Below are 26,048 nucleotides of genomic sequence, written 5' to 3' on the forward strand. Positions count from 1 at the left end.
AGCACGTTCAGCTAGATGATGACCTGAAGCTGTGTGGGATTATAAATAAAGAAGAAGAAGTAACTGCAAGGAAGATGATATTAGTAGGTCTGTGGTGCATCCAAACCGATCCAGCACAAAGGCCATCAATGAGCAAGGTTATTGACATGTTAGAAGGGAGCCTGATCTTAGAAATCCCGCCAAAACCTTTATTATGTACTCCTTACTGTTCAGGAAGACATTCTTTGACCACACAGGGATTGCCGCTGAAAGCCTCCTTAATTTCTCCATCCAGTTCATCACTTTGTTCTCCTGAAGCATCAGCTATTTCATAGGCATATATGTATTTTCACGGCTGCATGCCTAAGACGAAACTTTCCAAAAGGGTCGTAATGAACTTCAATTTGTGTCTGTAATAGTCAGTTTGATTGAAATATCTCGGTTTATGATTTATGAAGATAGTCATTAATCCTCTTCAGAATTTGAACCGCTTCTCCATCAAACTGCCACAGAAGTACAAAACCAGCTTGTATGGATAATGAGATGAATGAGCTGCTCTACTTCTTCAGATTTACGCCTCATCACCCCCTCCCCCAACCAAAAAGAATATAAAAGGTTTTATTTGGATGTACTCTTGATGAAAGAGCATTGTGCTGAAAGCAGCTCTTGAGTAAAAGAAAACTACAGCTAGATCAATAGCAAGGATCGAGCACGCGGAATCTGGATTCTAAAAAGTAAAAGCTCTCTGTCTTGCTTAAGATTACTGAACTTTTATTTTACATTCCAAACCAGTCAGTAGGCATACTACACTATACAGATAATGTCCTCTTATTCCTTTGTAAAACTAATCCTACTATTCTATTGCCTAATAAACATGTACTGCTACAAAAATTAATCAGTAAACTTAAGAAGATCAAAGGGAAGAAAGAAGACTTGAGAAGATCAAATTGAATTAGAGTAGTCAAATAAACGAGCTGCACTGACATATATGCATTCTCTTTTACAGAGAAAACCAAGTTAATATAAGTGTGTGTAATTCAGGTTTCATCAACCAACATTGCAGGTGCTCAAGAGAAAGCTGGCAATGTGAACCAAAAACTAGGTACTGGCATTGGATGTTGTTGCAGTAACCAAATCATCAGGTCAGACTAATGACGTGGTATTCCTTCTGTGGATCAATTTCGCCCTTTTCCTTGTTCTGCTGCTACTTGTGTTTCCCAGTGCTGCTGCGACATTTAGGGACGGGTCCATAGCTAGGACCTGTCGTAATTCTTACATTATTAGAGGAGCAAAACTAGATGAGATATGCTTGGGTAGGAGGAGACAGGGGCGGAGCTACAGTGCAATAGGGGGGTTCAGACGAACTCAGTTGCTTTTGCGTAGACCCTATATTGGTACTAGAAAATCCAGTGAATGTGTATAAATATATTACAAGCAAAACCACTAACAAAAATAGCAGATGGTTCAGTGCAGCGGAATAGACTAGCAAAGTCTTCTGTTTCATATGATACATTGGTTCGAAACCAACTCCAGTATTTTTCTTTTGTTTTTTGCTATGTCCTCTCTGTATATGGAGTTCAGCTTAAATAAAACTATTAGAAAGGAAATGAAAAGAAACCAGAATTATCTAAATGAAAAGAAACCAGAATTATCTTTAATAAAACAAGAGCATTAAACAGTTCAGAGAAAAGAAAATTGGGATTTGGATAAATTAGATGTTAGAAAAGTCGAACGGAACTTGAAAAAAAATCCAACGGTGTTGAGTAAATACATTCGACTAACCGAAGAAGCGAACGCCCACTAGTACTTCTTCGTTAGTTTGGCACTTATACATTAGCTTGGGGTTTCTATCCTGACCTAGAATTCCGAACCCACAAACGTCAAATCCTGACTCCGCTTCTGGCAGAGAAAAGCAATATCCTTGCACTGGAAGTTGAAAAACTGTCATTGATACTAGTGATGAGAACATTATAATTGGTGGTTGTTTTTCTTCTTTTGACTAATTCTTCTCACATCGTCTTCTTAAGATTCGTGGTAACTAAGAGTAGTTAATTAATTCGTCACATAGAGTTCTCTTTAAAGGAGAAACTTATTGTCCTTAAGCAACAACAATCAAATACAGTGCCGGAGGAGAGATAATCAACGTCGACTATAACTTTTGTTTCAATTTATCTATCTTACTTTCTGTTTTGATTTGTTTAAAAAAAAATGTCTCTTTCATTTTTTAACAATATGTTAATTCCAGTTTTCTACATGACATGTTTAAGACCACAAGATTAAAGGGCATTTGATACATTCCACATTTTTTTAATCTAAGACCACAAGATTCAAAAACCTTTTCTACTTTTTTAAAGTCCTTGCTGAAAGTCAAAACCAGATAAACAAATTGAAACGAAGAGAGTATAAAGATTTCAAAAGTGAAAACATGGAATTTTGATAATTATCCATAATATTTTTGCCTCCAACGGCTTTACACTTCTTAGACCAGAACGAGGAAAAGGTACTAGTACAGGCAAAGAGAGTAATAACTTGTTAAGAGTTATTGGCTTTAAGTATGTAACAAATGGAAGAGTTTAATGTACAGTATGTTACTTGGTAAAGATGATATCGTGGTATAAAATTACTTATATTGATAACATATCTATCTATCTATCTATATATATAATATAAAGCTAGGCATAGATAAGGTGATGTGACACCTCTTTATGGTCAGTATTCTTATTTATCTTTTTTCTCCTTTTTTTTTTTTTTTTTTTTTTTTTTTTTTTTGCAATTTTTCCCTCATTCATCCGATTAATTTAGCTTATATTAAAAAGTCACAATCATTTTATTCTTTAATTTAACTGAACATTTAATACATATTCATGTTTGTCTCTTCATTTCATCCGTTTTGCACATTCTTTTCGTTCATGGGCCAAAGTTCAACAACCATTAATCTCCAATAAAATTGAGCAATTAATACATAGTAATGTCTAAGCTATTTATTTTCTTTTCCATATTAGTTGCTCCTCAATTTTCCTTTCACGTCTTATTGTGAATTGTGATGCTCCAGCTTTGTAGTTTGTAGCTTATGCCTAGAAGTTCAATTTTAACAATTGTTTTGGTTTGTTTTCTCACTCTATATATTATGTATGGTAAAATTTATGTAGTTGTTTAGATAGATTATTTGTTTTCTTTAATTATTTTGTATTAAATTTTGATAAGATTTTGTATTATGTGGAAGACAGAGAAGCCAAAGGTAGTATTTCGTTTTTTCACATAATCACAAGTTTTCTTGCGAGATTCATGTGTTATTGGATATACCATCTTAATTAAATTTATTTATATGTGTCTATCTTTCCAGCATATTCAAAAGGACGTGTTTTATTACAGGGGAAGGTATGTAATGATTTCGTTGAAAACTTGACACTTTGAATGCCATAATTGATCTTACTCAGAATTTGCTAAATTTTAGTAAATTTGTGATATGCCATCTACATCGAAGGATCTGGTACGCTCGGTGGTATTTACCTCAACGTTGGATTCATTTCTTCTAAGTTAATTATATACTCTCTGAATACATCATTATGTTCGGGCCAACTTAATATTGAAAAAAAGAGACCAAACCTAATTTCTTGACATGAAATGATGATTTACCTAACATTTGTTGTGAAATTGAATTTTATAGATGATTTATCTTCATTGTTTCACTCGACAAGCATCAACCAAACATAAATCACAATATGCATAGAAATTAAAAGGACCAAAAGCATTGGTAGATCGAAAATTGAAAAGGACGGAAGCGGCTACCATCATGAAGAAGACCTTCGGATTAATATTAGGATTTTAAGAAAATTTGTTAAATTAAATATTTAATTATTAAAAAATAAAATTTATTAAAATATCTTCTAATATTTTGTTGCACTCTTTTCGTATTCCTAATGACTTGTTCACCAATTAAATTGTTTATTCTTTTTTTTTTTTGTTCCTTACTATATCAGTTATTTTCATATTCTCTAATTAAATTGAATAAATATTGTGTAATAATATATATATGATTCTTCAAATTATATAATATGTTTTTAATGCATGTTTCTTTAATATCTTCTTTTATAATTATGTTGACATTTGAGAATATTGTGTTTTTGATTACTTATTTTTTATCATTACAAAATTAAAGGAGGAAGAAAAATAAAATTTTGATATTCTTAAAACAAAATGAGGAAAGAAAAAAAAAGTTAAAGATCAAAAGGTTAAAAAGGGGAAAAAGAAAAGGAGAAAAATAAGATAAAAATTACATAAGAATTCATTCATTTAGGATATACATATGACAAACGTACAAGGAAATAAATGTAATTTAAAGTTTGAATAAACGAACAAAAATAGATCGATTTTTCTTGAAATACTTTTGTTTTTTACTTTATTTTAAGAAAAAAAAATTGTTTCACTTGTATGTAAACCATACAAGTATTTATAGAAGATTAAAGACGCTTAAGTGATGGAAAATCATAGGAAAGTATATAAATTAAGTGTTAATAATCTAATTGGTTTTAACTTAAAATATTTTACTTTGAAAACTAAAATTCTGTTTTAAACAAATTTAATATTTGAAAGTCTAATCCGCGCGAAGCATGGATATATTCACTAGTATTAATATAATTTCACGTTTGAGAAAGAGACTTGCTTTGACGGAAATCTCCAAATTGACTCAAATAACCCGATTTCACAAAAAAATAACCCGCTCCCTTATTTTATCCGCCCTGACCCACCTCGTAATATAACCCATTCTTCTTCTTTCTTTCTTTCTCGATTTTTGATAATTTGCTGGTGAACATGTTGGAGGTTACTGCTTATTCAGCTAGGAGTCCTCTCTGTGTCATGGTAGAATGTTTTCAGGCAAATCTCAAAAGTTTGCTAATATAAGTAGTACAAATGTGCTCAACCAGTGCATTTAGTTATAATTGATGGGACACAAATTGGTGCTATTTTACTATAGTTTTCTTCTGATTGACAAAACTCGTTATTTCAATTGGTCATCCCTAGTGCATGAACTCCTGTTACGAGTTTTGGAACTAAAATTAAATACCCAACAAGCAGTAACCTCCAACATGGTCACCAGCAAATTATCAAAAATCAGAGAAAGAGAGAAGAAGAAGAATGGGTAATATTAGGAAGTGGTTCGGAGCGGGTTGTTTTTTGTGAAACTAGGTCAATTTGGAATTTTTTTTTTTGGGTAAATAAACATTTTTATAAACCAAAGTGAACCTTTGAAGTACAAGTGAAAATTCTGAGTCTTTGGACAGAGAGCCCCAGTACATCAGCCATCTACTGCTCTACCCGTTACTCACCTACTCACTACTCACAAAACAAATACAGAGCCACAATGAACTACCACAATACATCATCAGCTATTTTAAGAAGAATAACACCACATCTCTCCAGTTAGGATAGTAGTTATGTCTCTCTAACCATCTTACTAATCTTTCCTGACAGTTTCCTCTAGAATAAACCTCCTGGATAATCAATTTGACAATTCTGTCCACTGGTTGTTGTTGTTGTTGTTGAAACACTCTCATGTTTCTTTCCCTCCATAGATGGTAAACAGTTGCAGCAAGTAATATTCTGTAAATTTCAGCCTTAGCACTTCTTCCTTTGGCATATGTAGTGGCCCCATGTTAGTTCATATTCCCAGCTCCTAGGCATCCTAGCAAGCCCACACCATATAAGGAGTTTTTGCCACACTTGAGCAGAGACTGTACAATCGAAGAATAGGTGGGAATGACATTCAGCAGTTACCTTACATAGAGGACACATAGGGTCAACACTCATCCCCCATTTTAGTAGTCTATCTCTGGTGTAAAGCTTCTTGAGAGCAGCCAGCCTAAGTATGAAGATCCATCTAGGTGCACCAATGTTGTTACACACTAGCCTTCTCCATTCTACTTTCTGAAAATCACCTCTGAGTTTAAGGTAGAAAAGTTTAATTAAGAACTGGTCCAAGTTGTAGAGCTCAGCCATGGTGCTTCCAGCAGCTTAAACATACTTTGATGCATTCAAGATTTTTTGAACAATCCAGGATGCCTGTTTAGGCACATCCTCTATCAGGTCCCTATTCCTACCATAGTAGCAGTGGATCCACTTTACCCACAACTTGTCCTTCTTTTGGCAGATGTTCCAAAGAAGTTTGATAATTGCAGGCTTGTTCCATGTTCGTATGTCCAGGATGTTAAGTCCTCCAGCAGATTCAGGTTGACATATCCTATCCCATGCTACTAGAGCCTTTTTGGACAGTTCTGCCCTTCCTGTCTATAGGAAACTTCTACATGTAGCTTCAATAACTTTAATCACTTTCTTTGGGAGCACAAAAATTTGAGCCCAAAACACCTGAATGGAGAATAGGACAGACTTGATTAGTTGGGCCCTACCAGCATAGGATAGGAATTTTGAGGTCCATGACTTGATCCTACCTAATATTTTTTCAATCAAAGGTTGACATTGGATATTTGAGACTCTCTTTGTACTCAGAGGTACTCCCAAATACCTTATTGGCAAATCACCTTTAGCAAACCCCAGTACCTCCAGAATTTCTTGTTGAACTTCAGGAGAAACACCCCCACAATAGAGAAAGCTCTTGGCCTAGTTAGCAATCAAACCAAAAGCTTTGGAAAAGCACTGAAACTGTTCATACAAGTCTTTGGACAGATGTTACATCCCCTCTACAAAACAAAAGCAAATCATCTGCAAACCCAAGCTGAATAAGATTCAATCTAGCACATTTTGGATGGAAGCTAAAGCTTGGGTTTTCTCCCAATCTCCTCATTAGTCTACTCAAATACTCCATAGCCAAAACAAAGAGAAAGGGGGAGAGAGGGTCCCTTTGTCTCAATCCTTTCTTTCTTTGCAAAAGGAGGGGATGGCTTGCCATTTATCACTATAGAATAGGACACTGATCTGATGCAAGTCATAACCCATCCCACAAACCCAGTAGGGAAATTTAAATTAATTAAGACCTATTCTAGAAATGGCCATTCAACAGAATCGTAAGCTTTTTGCATGTCAATTTTGAGCATACATCTAGGAGATATCCCTTTCCTATTGTACCCCTTTACAAGTTCATGGCTTAAAAGAATATTATCAGTAATGACTCTACCAGGAACAAAGGCAGCTTGTCCGTGGTCGACTAAATAGTCAATTACATTCGACATCCTCTTAGTCAATATTTTGGAAATTATCTTATAAAGGATAGTGCAGCAAGATATTGGTCTGAATTGCTTTATAGAGGTGGGATGTTGTACCTTTGGCACTAGTGTGACAGTGGTGCAATTAATAGCCTTGAACATCCAAGTTGTTTTAAAAAACTATAGAACAGCATATGATATATCAGTACCAACTACTGGCCATGTTTTCTTAAAAAAGTGGGCATTGAATCCATCACAGCTGGGTGCTTTGAGGTCAGCAATATCCTTCAATGCCAAGAGAACTTTTGCACTTGTAACTGGGGCTATCAGAAACTTTTGTTGATATCTATTTAGTATAGGACCATGTTGCATAATGGATGGATTAATAGCTGGTAACTGATTAGCACAAGTGCCCAATAGCTTTTTATAGAATTCAGTCACTACTTTCTCAATGCCCTCTACAGTTTGAAGTACCTCCCTCTGATCAAACACCAGCTTGGTAATATGATTCTGAGCCACTCTATTCTTTATACTAGCATGAAAGAAGGCCGAATTAGTATCCCCTAGCTTCAACCACTGTATTCTAGACTTCTGCCTAAGAATACTCTCTTCAACCATAGTCCATTTCTCAAGATCTTGCTTTAGACCCCTTTCTTGGATATATAGATCTTGATCATCATAGCAATCCCTCAGTTGTTCCCGAACCTCCTGTAGTTGTTGTCTGGTGGTCAGGATCCTTTGTTCCACTTTTGAATATTCTCTATGGTTCAATTACTTCATTGCTTCCTTCATCTTCTTTAACTTATTCCAAACCTTGATCATATAGGTTCCTTTCACTTGTTGTGCCCAAGTGTCTGTTACTATGGTTAAGAACTCTTCATGTGTACTCAAGTGGTTGAGAAACCTGAAAGGACTGGCCTGTTTTGCAGCTGGTGGTTCTATAGTGACACTCATCAGACAATGATCAGAGAAGTGTGGATCTTTTGCTTCAACTTCCAAATGTGGCCATAGGTTCATCCATGTAGGATTGACCAGAGCTCTGTCAATTCTACTATGTACATGAGAGTTTGTCCATGTGTAAAATCTTCCCACAGTCCTGAGGACTGTCAACCCCGTATTATCCAACATTTCTGCAAAATCTCTAACTTCTATATCCTGGACCTGACTACCCAACCTATCATCCTGGCTAAGGACAACATTAAAATCTCCCATGATCAACCATGGACTCTGAATATTGGGTTGTAGGCTTTCAATGCTTCTCCACAAATCTTTCCTATCTGCAATAGTATGCAGGCCATATACTGCAATAAATAACATGGCTAGAGAGTCATTTTTCTTCTAGATGGAGCAGTGGATTGCTTGGGAGCTAGAACTGAGGATAGACAGGTCCACTTTTGTGTAATCCCATACCATCCATATTCTTCCCCTATCAGTGGAACCATAATTGCCAAACCAACTCCATTGAGGAAATGCCTTCCTGATAATGCTAGGCGCTTTTTGCCTTGTGACCCTGTGTTCTGTGATTGCTAGTACCACTATATTTTCCTTCTTTATTATTTTTGGCAATTCCTTATGCTTGAACTACTTCTTAAAGCTCCTCACATTCCATGAGGCAATTATCATCTCATAATTTTTTAGGGGTCAGGGGGCCTACCACCCCCATGGCTACTACTTTGGCCTTTTTCCACCAGTTCCAAGGCAGCTTGGAAAAATTGTTGAAAGTTAGCCTCTTGTAGAGGGCTAAAGCAGTTAGCATCAGTTTCCTCCTCTTCATGTGGTCGAGTAATAGGTTTCTTACCAGCATACTTTCCCTGCCTCTGTTCCTAGCCTTCACTCTTCTCATTTTGATTTTTCGTACCCTCCTTTGAGTTAGATGCAGGTGCTGGTGGTTCTTCTGGTACCTTACCTTGCCCCTCCTTGTTTAGCCATTGTTGCTGAATCTTCTTTGGGTCCTTTCAGGGTTGCTTAGCGTGGTTCGATTTTGGTTGCTTAGGAGGGTTGACATTACAAACATGTCCAATTTGGCAACAAGTGGGCCAATATTGAGGCCACCATTCATAATCGATACATTGTTCAAAAATGACTCCATCAGGATCCATCACATTTATCGCCATAGGGAGAGGTATAGTGATATCCATTTCAACAAGCCCCCTAGCAAAAGAGATTCTCTCCATTCTAGATGTGCAATCATCATCACAGAGAGGTGTACCTAATCCACTAGATATCCTACTCAAGGACTCGATATTCCAGCAGTTCAAAGGGAGACTTGGAAACATCACCCATAGTGGAATAGTTTTCAAGATCTCTTTGCTGAAATTGAAGTTAGCACACCAAGGTTTAACAATCACAGGCTTGCTATTCATCATATGAGGGCCGGATATCATTATTTGCTCCCTGTCAGTAGCACATAGGAATTTGATGACAAAATACCCATTGTTATAGTAGTAGATCACAGGTTTAGCCTTGAAACTCTACTGCCCTAGAAATTTAGACAGAGCCCCAATAGTCGATGAGTCTCCCATAACGTATAATATCATTGCGTCTTTCCATAGTTTTGTTCCTTTATCAAACTCAGCTCTATCCAATTTCACCAGTTTTACACCATCTTTAACTATAGGTGGGATAAACTGAAGGGCTACACCCTTAGAAGTCAGCTTATTACCGGTAACAAATTCGCCCAATTTTTGCCCTCATTTGGTACGGGGTTTTGGGTCTTCCCTTGTGCACCCAATTGGGGGAATTGCTCCAGTGGTTGACCCATATCTGCATCTGGGTTCTCATTAGCAGTGCTCACCGTGACTCTTGTTCTATGTTGCCACTGGTAGGAGTTGATGTGACATTTGGGTTTCTCTTTTGAGCCCTAGTATTTTGCTTCAACATGTGCGGATCTGTTCCTAGGGAAATCCTAGCACTCGATGAACCACTATTTGTATTCCCCTTAGAGAGCATGGTACTCGGTGGCGTAACTGTAGCTCCCAATTTCACCAGTTCCGCCTGCAGCCTACTAACAGAGCTTTCCCCTGCTATTGTCGTATTTGTTTTTGTCTGTTCTTCAATAACAACTGCTTCCCCATATCTTCTAGCACGAGGATTCACCTTGGCCAGCGAAGGATCCGACAGTTGGATCTTGTTCGCCGCCCTCTTTTGCCGGCCCTTTGCCATGCCGGCGGTGGCACACGTTAGTTGAACCACTTAACGTACGCCCAAAAGAGATAGAAGTCTAGAGAGAGAAAAAAATTTCAAATGAATTCTGAATTCTAAGGGGTATATTTGAACACTTTACTAACGGGAGGGGTATAAATGGCCCAAAATTGTAACGAAAAATATTTTTAGTCATTAAAACAAAGTATAAGGATATTTTTGACCCTTTGTAAAATTGTAATTCTGTCTGAGAACTAAGGAAGACGCCTTGCAATTTCCCCCTTTCGTTTTTCTTTGCTCCATCATGGCTTATTCACTTTCATTGTTTTCATTTTCATAATTGCTTTGAATTGTTTACCTATATCTAACCTTTTCTATGCTTTTTCTTGAGCCGAGGGTCTTCCGGAAACAACCTCCCTACCTAAGGTAAGGGTAAGGTCTGCGTACAATCTACCCTCCCCAGACCTCACATTGTGGGACTCACTGGGTATGTTGTTGTTGTTGTTGTTGTTTTTCTTTGCTCCTGTCAATGATGTTTCGACTCTTCCCCTACATGACGTTGACTATCTTTTTTCTTGTCTAACTTGATTAAGGTTTATGGTCAATTTGGACATTAAAAGTTATTTTTGCATTTCATATAGTACTGAATTTCTGAATCTGTAAATATTAAAGTTCAGTAATTAAAATAGTACAGTCAAATATTGAAACTAATTTGAGGAATATTTTATGTGAAATGATGATTTATATTCACAAAGCTTTAACTTTTACAAAATGGTCTCTTTCAATTTATATTCAAATATTTTCATTCTTCAATTTCAACTATATAAATATTTTCCTCATGCCTACTAAGTGCTTGTCACTTTCTTCTTCATTTTAACCTCTCTATATTGGACTGCATAAATTACAGAAATCACAATCAGACCAAATTGCCTGGTTGTCTTGACTGTAAGGTATGGAAAAGAAATTTAGGTACCAAATTCCAAGTTTCCTACTAATTCCTCCATGACCAAGTCAAATATAATAAATGTTTAATAATTTGGCTGTCTACCTATAGTACTACTACATGTAAACCACAATTAGTTTTTTCAATTCGTCAAACATCATCTAACAATGTGTCCAACTCAATTATTCTCCTTCTTCTTCGTCTCTTTCCTTCTTCCTTTGTTCTCCTTCTTCATCAACTCAACTAGAGCTGATAATAATACGCCATTTACAAGTTGCCCTTCAGTCTGGTTTCGTTTCTTCCTGAAAGAGGCCACAATAGTGAGATATACTTTCCATGTTGGGCTTATCAACGAATTTTGCTAGATGAAGACTTAAATATAAGAGATATGATGACCAATGAAGAAGAAGAGATTGCGGAGAAAATGATATTAGTTGGTTTGTGGTGCATCCAAACAGATCTCTCGCAAAGGCCAGCCATCTATAAGGTAATTCAAAATGTTTGAAAGTAACTTGGAGGCCTTGCAAATCCCACCAAAACCTTTCATATGTTCTCCATCACAATCAAAAGGATCGCCATTGAACACTTTGGAGCAACCAGCTAAGCCATTCTTATTTTCTACTTTGAGTTCGACGCTCGAGTCGACTGTCTCAACAATTGTATAATTTGCTGAAGAAGTTTTTAGACAATATTTTTGTACAACATTGGGATATAACAATCAAATATTAGTGAAAGTTATAAATATGTGGTCAATTCCACTTAAAGGTGAAAACTTGTCTATTTATTTTCTTATTTAACTGTTTTACTTTTGCAGGAGAGAAATGAGGAGAAGGGAGTTATGTAGTCTGAGTTGAGGCTTAATTTATTTCACTAAAATGTATATGCTATTTCTTGAACTTGAGAAGGAACTAAATGGAAGACTACTTCCGAACTACCCTACGAACAGAGTACCTTCTTTTACATTATGCTTGCAACCTATGCCTCCTTTTTCTCTCTCACAGTTACTCTATGAAAATCTGCATTAAGCTGCTTTTAAATCTTTCTGATCTCCCTCTTCAATGCGTAAGCGATATCTTCAACTTCCTCCTCAAATTTCTCATAAAAAATGAAGGATTCCATGCATCGCTGACCTTACAACACATTAAAACAAAATTTTGCAAATATTGAGGCGAAAAAGAGAAGATACTAAGAAATTCAATGAAATGGAAAGTCCATTTGGTGAATCCAGGATTTGAAGTTTATGTTCCTACAATGACTTGACATTAATATACATTAAATAACTAGATTCACAAAATATATGAGCAGAATTAGGTATTGGGTTTCAGTAAACTCGTAGCTAACACACTAGATCCACACTGAAGGATGTCGTTAAATGTACCTCTTAAGAAGAAACGGATAGTCTTTCCATTCGTTGGAAGCCAAGGTTATAGATAGATATTGCAAACCAATTATGGTGATGAATGGTGATGGAGGCATGACAAAAGGAAAGTCCTAAAGGTGTAGTCCACTATGCCTCAAAAAGAAACCAAATTCTACAATTGCAACTAGTCATGTAGTAGAAAATATTTTGCCCTTCCATCACAACACGTCCGAACTAGACTTAGAATTCAATAATTTATGAATAACTTTTTTTACTCGAAAAATGGTACAATTGAATTGTATGGACACGCAGATCGAGATGAGTAAATAGATTAAACAAGAGACAACTTACAGCAATATGAACTATGCAAAGATAGTCAATTTAAAAGAAAGAACGAAAGTAGTTTGAGTTATGGCGTTGTGATGCGTCAAAGCCGCGTATCTGTACTTGATTCGGTCACCTAGCGGTTTCGAATTTTACCCCATAAGATAGTCCTCCCACCTCTCGGTGATTCGACAAGATGTGACCCGAAAGTGGAAAAGACTTTTCCTTTCTTGGCGGGAAGGTACGTGAAAAGTTTCTGACGCTTGATAGGACGCATGCCTATTTACATTAAATGCTACGAACATTTGTCGCTTCATGGTTTTAGCTAAGCTGACCGTCTGTTACCAAGCCAATGATGGCTTCATTCTTGGAATCCTCTTTATCAACGCTTCCACTTTCACAAGTTATCCATTTCAGACCTTCACAGTCTTTCTGTAATTCTCCTCTCCCTCTGTAAATACTCTGATCACCAGAAATATTTCTAACTCAGCCCTTTCCTCTACTACTCGTGCACCCTAGCCTTCTAGCACCATGTCGTCTCCATCTCACCCCATCATCAATACTTCAAGCCCTATTGTTCTTGTCGCTCATGGCAATTCTTCAACACCTGACCACACCCTAAGGTTGTCGGTCGCAGACCATCTCACAGCGGTAAGGAAATTGCCAAGAAGAAGAAAACCCAGAAAGCTAAAGTTGGTATGACGGGTTCAATCATCCCGAGGATGCGGACTTTTGACAACATCCTCCTTAGGGCTCTGTCTTCCAAACAAACCGGTGATCAGGACAAACTGGTCGGTGAATATCGCTCCACAATCTGAACCACTCGCCTTTCCACCTCTAAAAAAGATTGCAGTTTGACGGCCATTCAGGTGTTCGCCCCTAGAGAGTTTGAAAGAAGAACTTTCAGCAAGCTGGGGTATTTGTTATACCCCATTTTAATCGGGTTAAATCAGAGTACAACATATTGGTGATTCCTAAATTAATTAACTAATTTAAGGAGTCGCCACCTAATTAATTTAAAGGTGAATTAGGACACCTATTAATTATTTAAGATTAACTCCATTTAAAGTCTACTAAACCAAAGATTATAGGTAAGGGTTCAATTAATCCAAAGGGAAGGTGTTAAGCACCCTTTAAGATCCGTATTAAAACGATTAACCAACCGGACTTAAAGTAATTAAAATAAGGCCAGGAAGTTCATGAAACTTTATTTGCTAAATGCAAGTTATGTTTTGAAGGAAGAATTCAACCGTTGAATTTAAAGACATGACTTTTGAAAATACACTTGAAACAAAGTTAGGGATGGTTTTAAAAACATCATTTCACGAATAAAGCTAGACTTTGTGCTTTTGACCAAAGAAAGCTTAAGACTTGTTTGAAAATATTCTTGACTCAAAGTTGGTGAAAAGAATTACCCCATCTAAATTATAAGAACTAGTTTCAAGGTCTTGAAATGACAAAATAAACTAACGTACTGCAAAAGCTATTTTTCATGGTTATTTCATGCATCACTAATCAATAAAACTCGTTATTGGTTATTAAAGCTAAGATACTACCCAGAATTAATTAAAGGATTAATTAGAACGCTTATTTTAAAGGCCTTTTAGTTAGAACTTAGTCATTGAAATAAGTTACTATTTTTGTCCTAAATGTGATGAACCGAAAGCACTGAAGGTCTTAAGCACACAATGATAAATAGTAATTAAATGGTAATGAGAATAACTAAAGCATGATTAATAAATTTCTCCATCCGATAGCCAAAATGAAGACTCCCTATTCCTTCACTGTTGATACAGTGCAAGAGATCAAGGAAAAATTTTAATCGGGGATATGCAGTGGTAGTGATCGACTCCATCGTCGGGTTTAGGAGAGTCTTATATTAAGACCCCATGTTTGCTCCAAAGTGTTCATGCAAAAGAAATAGGAGAAAGAAAAAAGATTAGAGAAAAATAACTAATTTTCTTAACGAGCAAGATTGTTAAGTAAAATCATTTTAGAGTACTACTAATATTTAACAGGAACATATTATTACCAAGAACAAATTCAAGACAGACCTTAAGCCATTCTAACTACCTTCCACGAGAGCAATGAACTGAGGCTTTGAGGTCTTAGATCCACTACTACTCCACCAACAAAATGAGAACTAAAATTTGTAAATAAACTAAGGTAGATAGATAAGAGTTGAGAGATTTTTTATGGTTTCAAAACTTGATTTCGGCTGAAGCATAAAGAGGTATTTATAGGTAAAAATTAGGGTTTTCCGATTTGAAATTTGAACACAATAAAGAAGGTCACGGGTGAGGCTTTGACTCTGAAAGATCCATTTGAAAAAAAAAAGAGTCCTATCTCTGAAAAGTGTAGATTTCGTCCAAAAAAATTGGCTTTTAGCTTGAATAAATCTTATAACAAAGGTGAGAGAGAATGATTTTTCTAAAATGGTGAAACCATTCTGATTTAGGTGTGAAAACACCTTGGAATTAAGTCCAAGAGGGAAAGGGGTAGGGGTGAGCGGCTGAGAAAGTGAGGGTGTCAAACCCCTAGCTTTGGAAAATGATATTAAATGAATTAGGTTAAGTATTTGGGCTGTTGTATTATTTTGGGGGGAAAAGAAAATGACATGGGCCTATTGAGCTGATTCTGGTGTCTAATAAGAAATGATTTTGGGCTGTAAGAAAAGTGGCCTTTTCTTACCTCAATTTTTTTTTTTCTTTAGACTTCATCATCTTAGTAACTTAATCAATAGACAAAAACATCATATATATGGTTCACTATATAATCAAATGTATATAGAGTCAATTATAACTGTAGTTATTAGCATGATGACAATTATAGTATTAATAATACAAAAAATAGTACGGAAATATAGTAAGGGTGATAACTGATGTAACTACAATAATACTAATAACACTAATATTTTATTATTAACCAGAGTAGTAATAATAGTACTACCAATATAATAGAAGTAAGATTAATCATAATAATAGGTAATAAAATAAAAAAATAACAAAAAAATTATTAATGACAAGGAAGCGTAATGAAATTAATTAGAGAAAAAGTGGGATAAAATTGGGTGTCAACAACTTGTCCCTCTTTGAACGGAAATGACGAAAGAGTTTTCGGGCAAAGAAGTTGACGTAATAGCCAATTTTGTCCCGACCAACATGTACAACCTCGAAATGATTGGAGTGACACGGGTGTTAGAAAGGTTAAGCGATGGAAGACTTCTTGAGTGGTTATGGAGTAAAGAGGAAGTTGGAAAAAGTAATGATTAAACTTCGTTTTCAAGTCGCCTACATTATTTCGGGTTCTATAAGAATCAGGCAGATATGGTGACTCAATTTCAAAAATTGTCCCAGTGTCGAGTTATGGAAAGACTGGGTTAGGCAATTAAGAATTTAGAGAAAGGACATGACTGAACTTGAAAGAATTTGAAATACCTACAAATCCACCGATTTGTAGAAATGTAGTAAGGGAGTAGATCTTTGACCTCTTGCTGACGAGCTTAACTCAACTTTCAGCAACTGCCCCAGTTCACTGCTTAAGATTATGATCCACGAGTTGATGTGCAAAGCCATTTTAATCTTGCCATTTTCAAAAAGCCACAAGCTAAAAACAATTGTTAGTGATAAAGAAATATATGTAAATAAGACAGGGTTGAGGAAGTTTATACTTATAACCCATGTTTCGGAAGTTGAATCCACATCGTACTTTGGAGATGTATTGAATTTATGGCTTCCACTTGAAGAAGAAATTAAGTCAACATCCACATTTACATTAACGAAAGCTAAATCCACATCCACGTCTATTATTAAGGAAAGCTAAAACCATGATGACGCCCATTTTAAGGGAGCTAATTTATGACCATATTCAAGCCCATATATACAAAATCCACTGTGCGTAAATATTAATCCACGTCCTTATCCACGAAATCCATGCCCACATCATAAAACTCATGATGTAGAAAAATGAATTCATGTCCACATCCATAAAAATCCGCTATGCACAAATATAAATCCACACCCACGTCCACATTCCACGGTACAAAAATATAAATCCGCATCCACCTCCACAAACTTTAAGAGCAAAGAGATAAATCTACATCCACGCCCACAATATCTATAATGTAGAAAAAAAAAATCATGTCCACGTCCACAAGATTCATAGCGCGTAAAAATTTAAATCCACGTCCACTTTCACAAATTGTATAATGCAAGAAAGATAAATCCACGTCCACGTCCATAATGTTCGTAATGGAGAAAGATAAATCCACTTCCACGTCCACATCCCCAAAATCCACAGTGTGAAACTATAAATCCACGTCCATGCCAAAAATTCATCATGCAAAAATATAAATCCACGTCCACTTCCACAAATTTTATAATGTAGAAATATAAATCCACTTCCATGTCCACGTCCATATCCACGAAGTCATTAGTGTGAAAATGTAAATCCACGTCCACTTTCACAAAATTTATAATGCAAGAAAGATAAATGCGTGACCACGTCCACAATGCTCATAATGCAGAAAGATATATCTACGTCCACGTCCATAATATCCACATCGCAGAAAATAAATCCACGTTCACATAATCCATGATACTGAAATATAAATCCATGACCGCTTTCACAATTTGTAATGTAGAAATGTCTATCCACATTTATGTCCACATCCACAAAATCATTTGTGAAGAGATATAATCCCACATCCCGTTGTGACGAAAATTAAATCTACAATTGTCTCCACGAGTTGACATATGAGGCAAGACTTCGATCCTGTCATCTTATTAAATACCACATTCTAAAAAGAACTTGTTAGCAACTTGAAATAAATAAATATATACAAAGTGATGACAAAATTGAGGAATTTAAACTAATAACAGGCGACCATGTCCGTATCCACTTTGAAGAAGGTTAAATCCACGATCATGTGCCCTTGATCCGTCGAGAAATGCCACGAGCTAGAAACCACTGTTAGTGGTAAGAATATGTACATAGATGGGTTTGAAAGAATTTACGCTTACAGCCCTTGGTTGAGAAGGTAAATTCATTTCCACTGTTGCGATCAAAATTTCATGAAGAGTGGAACAACGTCCACTGTTCAGCGAAAGCTAAATTTACATCCACATTGAAGAATGTTTGCCTTTTGAAGAAAGCTAAATCTTTGATCACGTCCATAATTAAAATTTGAAGAAGAGTCAAATATGCGCCACATCCATGTTAATTGAAACCTGTCTCATCAAAGAAAAATTGTGAGTTTAAAAGAAAATTGGTTGACTTGTGCTTGTTGGGGAACTTGATCCTTGAATTGATTCTTGTCCCGGTCGTGTCCACGTTCTTCAAGGCCCCACCAGATATTTTGCTTTGCCAAGGAGTTTCAGTAATAAGTAATAAAGAACGTCTTTTGAAATTAAGAGTAATGAGATTTGGATGACTTCGAAAGGGGATACTTAGTGGCTCTAATAGATAAAATGATTATGAAGACTCGAATTCAGACTTATCAACATTTAGAAAGACATGGACGAACTTTATTTAAAAATGTTGAACATTTAAGACCGCTTTTGTGCTACTTCTAAAAAAAATTGCCCCAGTTTCCAGTCCTGGAGGCGCTTGGTTCTAAACAGTTGAAAAGTGAGAAGTTATAATGAAAGTTTTTGGAAGCGATTTGACCGATTTCAAAAATTTGTCCCAGTTTCAAGATACTAGGACACATGAATTTAAACAATGGGAAGACCAAAACTTTATACAAAATCCTTATGTATCTTATAGGGACTAAAATGGTTGGACAAACCAAAGACATTGAAATTTTTAAATAGAAGGGCCGAACCCACCTTGGGTTGCCTACGTATCCCAAAGGAATCAGGCCAGGCGTAGTTCGTGGATAAAAATAAGAACTTTTTGAGTTTTTTTTTTTAATTTATTTAAATAAAAGGAGGGTCGAACCCGATATGGGTTGCCTACGTATCCAAAAGGAAATCAGGCCACACGTAGTTCACACATACAAAATGAAGACACCGACATGTTTTAAAAGGAGTGGCCGAACCCGATGGGGGCTGTCTACGTATCCAAAAGGAAGTCAGGCCAAACGTAGTTCATTACAAGAAATGAAAAATACTATTAGAAAGGCCGTAACAAACATAGAGGCGACATGACAAAAACAAAAGATTCTAGCTTATGCCTCCGGCCTATTACAAAAGGAATATAAACTTGAACTACTGAAACTCCCGGCGAACCGGAGTTGAGATGCAAATCCAATTCTTCAACTCAGGTCCTGGTTCGGCGCCCCCATAAGGTCGGTGTTTCAGCAATGTCTTCAATTACCACAGCATGATCATCTTCATCTTCCATGAACAAGTTCTTGACACCTTCTACAATATCATCATAGGCAATTTCAACAATCAAATTTGAGGTCTTGGAGATGGCAGGTTTTAAGAAAGTTTGATCGATGGTAGGAATGGGTTTTGGCAAGAGAATCTCCTTTCCCTTTTTCTCTCGTGCTTCCTTCACTTCTTTCTCAGTTGGTTCATATCCCAAACCAAATGTAAACTGTTGTGCAGGCAGGCTTATAGGCTCAACCCGCCCATTCAATGTCTTGCCTAACCCAAATCCAGGTTGGTATCCATTTTTCAACATTTCCTTTGCAACCATGATTGCAGCACATGACATTTTTTATTCTTGAGTTTGACTCCCTTCACCCACTCTAGTAACATTCACAACCTCCCAAGCATGGTAAGTTGTTCCATCAAACCCTGCTGTTGCCTCAATGAATGGGATAGATTTCTCTCGATAGATGGACACGTCACATTCTCCTTGTATGCATATTTGTTGTTGATTCCACTCAAATTTGACGGATCGATGCAAAGTAGATGGCACGGCTCCGGCTAGATGGATCCACGGTCTTCATAACAACATGTTGTATGTCGTGGAGATATCAAGTACTTGAAAATCCATAATGAACTCAACAGTCCAATCAAAGACGTTTAACCCTATTTCTCCAATAGGACGCCTTTGAGCCCCATCAAATGCTCGAATATTCATATCACTTGTCTTAAGCTCGCTAATAATATATCCGATCTTCCTCAGACTTATTAGTGGACAAATGTTAAGTCCAGAGCCCCCATCAATCAACACTTTAGACACAAACATGTTACGACACTTGACAGTTATATGGAGTGCTTTGTTGTGACTACATCCCTCCGGTGGCAGTTCTTCATTATCGAAGCTGATTCGATGACTGTCAAGCACGCGCCCAATCATTCCAGCTAATGTCTCACTAGTTGTTTCGGTTGGAACATATGCTTCACTCAAAATCTTCAAGAGTGCATTTCTGGGTACATCCGAACTCAAAAGCAAAGAGAGGATAGGAATCTGGGCATTGGTCCTTTTCAACTGATCTATAACTGAGTATTCGCTAGCCTTAATCTGTCTAAAAAATTCTTCAGCCTCGGTGTTATACCCCGTACTTTGTACGTTGGAATATTCTAAGTTGGTTGCGACAAGTTATGGACAAGACTTTTAATTTCCGATTTTTGTTGATTTTTGTGTCAATGCACAAGTTGCATATTCATCTTTTCATTGGTATGGAGTGTTAAGGGTAAAGTTGGAATAAGAAAAAAATTTGGGGTTAAAAGTGAATTATGGAAAGTTAGGCATTTCATGGAAATTAAGGGCTAGAAGTGAAATTTTGAAAACTAAATATTTCATGAAAATGGCCATATGTGGCCATGTGTGTGTGTGGGCCATAGCCCATATGTGTTAATTATATAAGTGGCAAAAGATGACTAATTAAGTCATCTTCATCATTTAGCACCCTAGAAAATTCAAGAAGCATGGAGAAAGAACAAGAGGCCATTCGGCCATGACCAAGAAAAATTGGAGTCCAAAAATTAACAATCATGTTGTTGCTTCATAATTTAAACTCACGTTGACAGCATTATATTTCGTATTTTTGTACGTCGGATTATTCGCAAGCTGAGGTGGGGTTCACACATTGAGATTTTTTTTGGGACATGCGACAATTTATATGAATCACATATGTGAAGTTAAACATAACTCAAGAAGGACCCTTGAGCCAAATCAAAGTGGAAGTCCTCCAAACAAATATTTTTAAGTAATGTTTTCGGGTGATCCGACTTCGAGGGCGTAAACGGTATTATAAGTTTGGAATTTAGAAAAACACCAAAGATAGAAGTTATAGATAATTGAATTATCTTTTCAACCATAGGTCGTGGGCCCACAGGTGACATCGGGATAAGGAGATATGGACGTTTTAAGGTAGAAAGGTCAGTGGGCTAGGCCCAAACCGGGCCCAATCGGGTTAGGCCCATGACTCATGCCTATTTAAGTCTAATTTCAGCCCTTTCTTCTCATTTTTCAGACCAAGAATACCCAGAAAATTCTGAAAAGAGAGAGAGAAGAACCTTGGAGAGAAGAAAAACCAATTTTGACCAAAATCTGAGCCCCGAATTCCGAAGCCCATGAAGAGAAAAGTGTTGTGCCGCGTTGTCTTCAATTTGAGCTAAAAATCAACCAAGGAGAAGAGTGATAATGTGGGGGCTGCATGCTTTAGGTATGAATACGGTTCCTTTTCATTGTTAATGAGTGTATTTAGAATTTTAACGGATTAAAACGGAGGGGATAGTGTGTAGAAATGGATGAAATTCATGAAATTTTGTATGTTGATGTTGAGCCGTGAGTATGGGTGTTTTGTAACAAGGAATGAACTAAATTTATTTAGTATGTTTGGATTGTTGTGTTGTGGATTCTATGGTGCTAATGAAAGTTTAATGGTTCAAAGTGAAGTTATAGTTGTTTGGGGCTTGTTATGAAATTTTATATAGTTTATTGAATTTATGGAAGTAATGGATTATTAATGTAGTTCATGAATTCGGAAGGAAGAAAATGTGTTGTGTTGTTTCCTTGAACTTGGAGGTTTCGGGTTTCATTATGTAGTGGATGGAATGTTGTTGAATTGTGTCGAAAGGGTTATTAATGTTAGAATGCGTTTTGAATCGATTATTGATGTTACTTATATGGTTGTTGGTATTGTTGTTGAAAATATTGGCCGAGTTGAATTCTCGGGGTTGTTGAACTTATAGGGGAAATGTCGCCCAAATTTCGTAAATAAAGTGATGGCTTGGGATTGGATTCTTAAGTGCTTATGGCTAATGTTTGGTACTTAATGACCTTATTGTAGATCTTGGAAGGTTTGAGACTTAAATTTGGATTAGCGTAGGAAGCGGACGAGGTATGTAAAGCTTACCTTTCCTTCTTTTGGCATGTCTTAGATATGGCTGATACGCTCAAATTACACCTATTAATGGTATAACGCGGACGTTGTCAAATATAGTAACCCAACAAGGTTGGGGTCGAATCCCACGGGGAATATGGTGTGAAAAGTTTACTAAAATCGTAGATTCTAAATTTTAGGTCTAATATCTTAATCCGATGAGTTTTGGCAAAGGTTGGTTTTTTTTTATAACTAATTGCTAATCTATTGATTTGGTGGAAGTTTATGGTAAAAGAAACTAAGGTTGTGTCCCCGTTAGATAGGGTGTATGATCATGGGTATTGATCTTGATATACTTCTAATGGATCATTATATGAATGCACTTAATCTCTATGTGAATCTCTACTATTTCCCAATAAATAAAGATTATGTCTTTCTATGATTTTCCCAAATATAAGAAAGTGGTTATGAAGAATGATTAATCATGCCAAGTAAATTCTTCTTATTCCTAAGTGAATTTATTAAACAAAGTTTAATGCTTTGAGTTCTTGTTGTTTATTCTTACCAACCCTAATTATTTTCCCAAATAAATCAAGGTTTGTGGCTTTAATCAATGTTTGCAACCATTAATTATGAATGAAGAATGAAGAATAAACAAACCCTAATAATCCATTATTTGTATATCAATCACAACCCAATCACAAAACACCCATCAATTGGGTTCACAACCCTAGTAAGTGAAATTAGCTACTCATGACAAAGAACAAGAAACAAGAAATTGAAGAGTTCATAATTGCTTACTTTGAATAAAAGAGGAATTGAGAATAATTGGATTGATGTTAGAACCTTAAAAAACTTGAGAGTATTTTATGTTCTAAGTCAAAAACTAAAAAATATGAGAACTCCCTAATAAAACCCTACAATGGACTATTTATATGTTTGGAAAATACACAAGTTACAGATTTGCACTTTAGTCCCGTCAGTACGAAATACGGTCCGTAAATCACTTTACGGACCGTAAAGTGGTTTACGGTCCGTAAACCTCCTCGTCGTCTTTCAGCTTCCAAAAGTCAGACTTTGTTCGCTCGACTCGTTAAATACGAGATGGAATACGGACCGTAAACGAAATACGGTCCGTAAACTCGGCTTCGTAAATCACCATCTTCCCAACTTGACTTTCCCGAAATCCTTTAATACGACCATGGAATACGGCCCGTATTGTAGAATACGATCCGTAAAGCGCATTTACGACACGTTCTTGCACTTCAATCTGATCAAGTCAAATGTTCCTTTTCCGAAAAACACTAGAAAACACGTAAAATCACATAGACTCGCTTAAAAACAAGTAAAACTTATAGCTAAAAAGCATCGATTGTGGCGTAAAATCACGCCACATCAATGGCTAAGCTATGATATGTTATGAGCTTCGGGGGTAACTCTATTCGAAAAATCCGAACATGTTTATGATTCGTATTTGTTTGATGTTGGCATCCTTAATGTGGTCAAGCTATGGACCGTATGTCTTTGATGCGATTGGATTTGAAATGCTATGTATACGGTTTGTTCCGAAGGGATCTTATGTCTAAAAATGTCCGTAACTTTCATAGACAAAACCGGATTGCTTTGATTTGTTCGTAAAAGGTCCTAAAAGTGAGTAACGTTCGTAACTTTCCGAGGCGGACTCGGATTGGTTTGACGTATAACTATGATGTTTGATATGTTTCCGGGTGACGTCCGAAAGATGTTGATATAACTTTTGTCCCGACTTTCAAATGACAGTCCGTTTATACTATTTCTTATTGTAGTCGAATTATGGTCCTTATGTCTTTTGTATGACTAAATTTCCAAAGTTGCATAAAAGTTTTGTTTTCAAAAGAATTTTGTTCCTAAACGATTCGAACTACTTCTAATGCCCGTAACTTTCAAGAAAGGGCTCGGATCGCTTTGATATCTTCGCAAATGATTTCATGACGAGTAATGACTTTAATTTTCATAGGCGGGCCCGGATTGGGTTGACGCTCGTTCGGGTCCCGCGACTTTCTATGTTTGGTTCTAACGACCTATTTTTGAAAGAATTTAATATGACCATCCTTCCGACCCCCGAGGGTGATTACTTATTTATCGATTGAGTTTGAAACAAGCATTTTTATGTATGTGATTTTGATACGTGACTATAGTTTCTGAAGTTCGGTTTGATATGTTCCCGAGTGATATTGGTATTTGCCGCAGTGTGTGTATATGTGATACATTGGGTATTTAGCGCCGTATGTGTATATGTGATATTGCCGCTGGGTATTTGGCCGCGGTATGTGTATATGTGATATTGCCATTTGGGTACTTGGCCGTGTATGTGTATATATTTATATTGGTCACTGGTACTTCGACCGCGGTATGTGATATGTGATAATATGATGATATGATCTTGTTTGTCGAGTCCCTCACTAGGCCGGACACGATATGTGTGCATATGATATGTGATTTTGAAATCGGATTATGATCGGTCGGTTAATGTCAGCTCTTATGATTTGTTCTATTTTCTATATATATGAGACAACAACGTTTTACAAAAGAAAGCTAAGCATTTTGGCATTCGGATTATCACATTTGTCTTCTGTACCGCTTATGTATGATTTGTACTTCAGGTGCAAGCACTTTGGTATTCTGGATTTTTATGCTCATTTTCTGCACTCCTTACTTTGGTTATGACCTCGTTTTCTGTATGCTATGCTTTACATGCTCAGTACATATTCGTACTGACCCCCTTTCTTCTGGGCCGCGTTTCATGCCTTGTGTACCAGCGGATGAGTAAGTGATGTTAGCGTAAGATGTTCCGAAATTTGGATTGGCGAGCTCCATTTCCTTTCGGAGTGCCGCCGAGTCGAATGTTTTTGTATGGTATCGAAGTTATGGTAGAGACTTTGCGCATTGTCGTGTGTCGTGATATGTCGCTTTGTACGGTGACTATGTAAGCCGATATTTCGTTGTGCATTATGTTACGAACTTCATATGTTGGCAAATTTCATGCGGTACTAGTTTTATTTGGTTTGATAAAGATGAAAGGCATGTTTGTTTTCTGAAATTTTTTTGTTATGTACTTATGATATGATTTGCGGGCCCAGTATAATTATGCGTGTTACGAAAGTTAGCGGGTTCGCTCGGCCCTAGGTAAGGGTCGGGTGCCCATCACACCCTATCGGATTAAGGGTGTGACACTCGGCTTCTGTCACAACCCTTTTGGGAGGCACATTGCTTTCTTTAGTTTGCCTCAATCTAGCTAGCTTCTTTCCGGAGTATAGACCTTCGGATCTTGTCATTCTGACGTCTTAGTCTTGTCAGTGATCGTTTTCTTTCCCCGACACTCCATCACAGCTTGTTGATAATTCCATGGTACGGTTTTGGTATCGAGCACTGGTAACTGATTTGGTGCCTGAACTATTTCCACAGGTGTTTATAAAGCTCCTAATATCTCGACAGGTACAAAACCCCTTACCACTATAGCCGGAGAAGCAACGGCTACAAGACCATGATCTTCCACGCTATCCACAGGCACTATAAATTTGGCCAGATCGTCATCACTTTCATCTACTCCAATCATATTTATCGAGGCTCCATCATGGGTCGGGAGTGGATTGTTGTCCACGTTTGGTGCCGGTTGTTTGACCATGATTTGTTTTGCTTCAATGAGATCTTCAACCTTATGTTTCAATGCGTAACAATGATCGTGGAATGGCCTTTTACCCCCGAATGATATGCACACACGTTTTAGTGGGATCAAAACTTCTAGGTAGTGGATCTGGAATTCTACCCTCCACAGGATACAATAAGCCTATAGCTTGCAGTCTTTCAAAAACAACGCTTAATGGCTCTCCTAACGGTGTAAAATTACGAAAAGGTCTATTTGGGCGAGGTGCGGATGTA

At 36.8% G+C, this 26,048-nt stretch overlaps 1 long non-coding RNA gene and 1 pseudogene across 1 annotated transcript; one reads left to right on the forward strand and one right to left on the reverse strand.

Moving 5' to 3' along the window:
- Window positions 1-7,125: 7,125 nt before the first annotated feature.
- Window positions 7,126-8,864, reverse strand: LOC132041721 (uncharacterized; annotated as a pseudogene).
- A 2,357-nt stretch (window positions 8,865-11,221) lies between these two features.
- LOC132041720 (uncharacterized) lies at window positions 11,222-12,222 on the forward strand. The gene is made up of 2 exons (XR_009411199.1): window positions 11,222-11,707; window positions 12,035-12,222. It is a non-coding gene; the product is annotated as an uncharacterized LOC132041720 (long non-coding RNA).
- The last annotated feature ends 13,826 nt before the right edge of the window (window positions 12,223-26,048 follow it).

This window comes from Lycium ferocissimum, unplaced genomic scaffold, assembly GCF_029784015.1.
Source record: "Lycium ferocissimum isolate CSIRO_LF1 unplaced genomic scaffold, AGI_CSIRO_Lferr_CH_V1 ctg11379, whole genome shotgun sequence".
Classification (NCBI taxonomy): Eukaryota; Viridiplantae; Streptophyta; class Magnoliopsida; order Solanales; family Solanaceae; genus Lycium; species Lycium ferocissimum.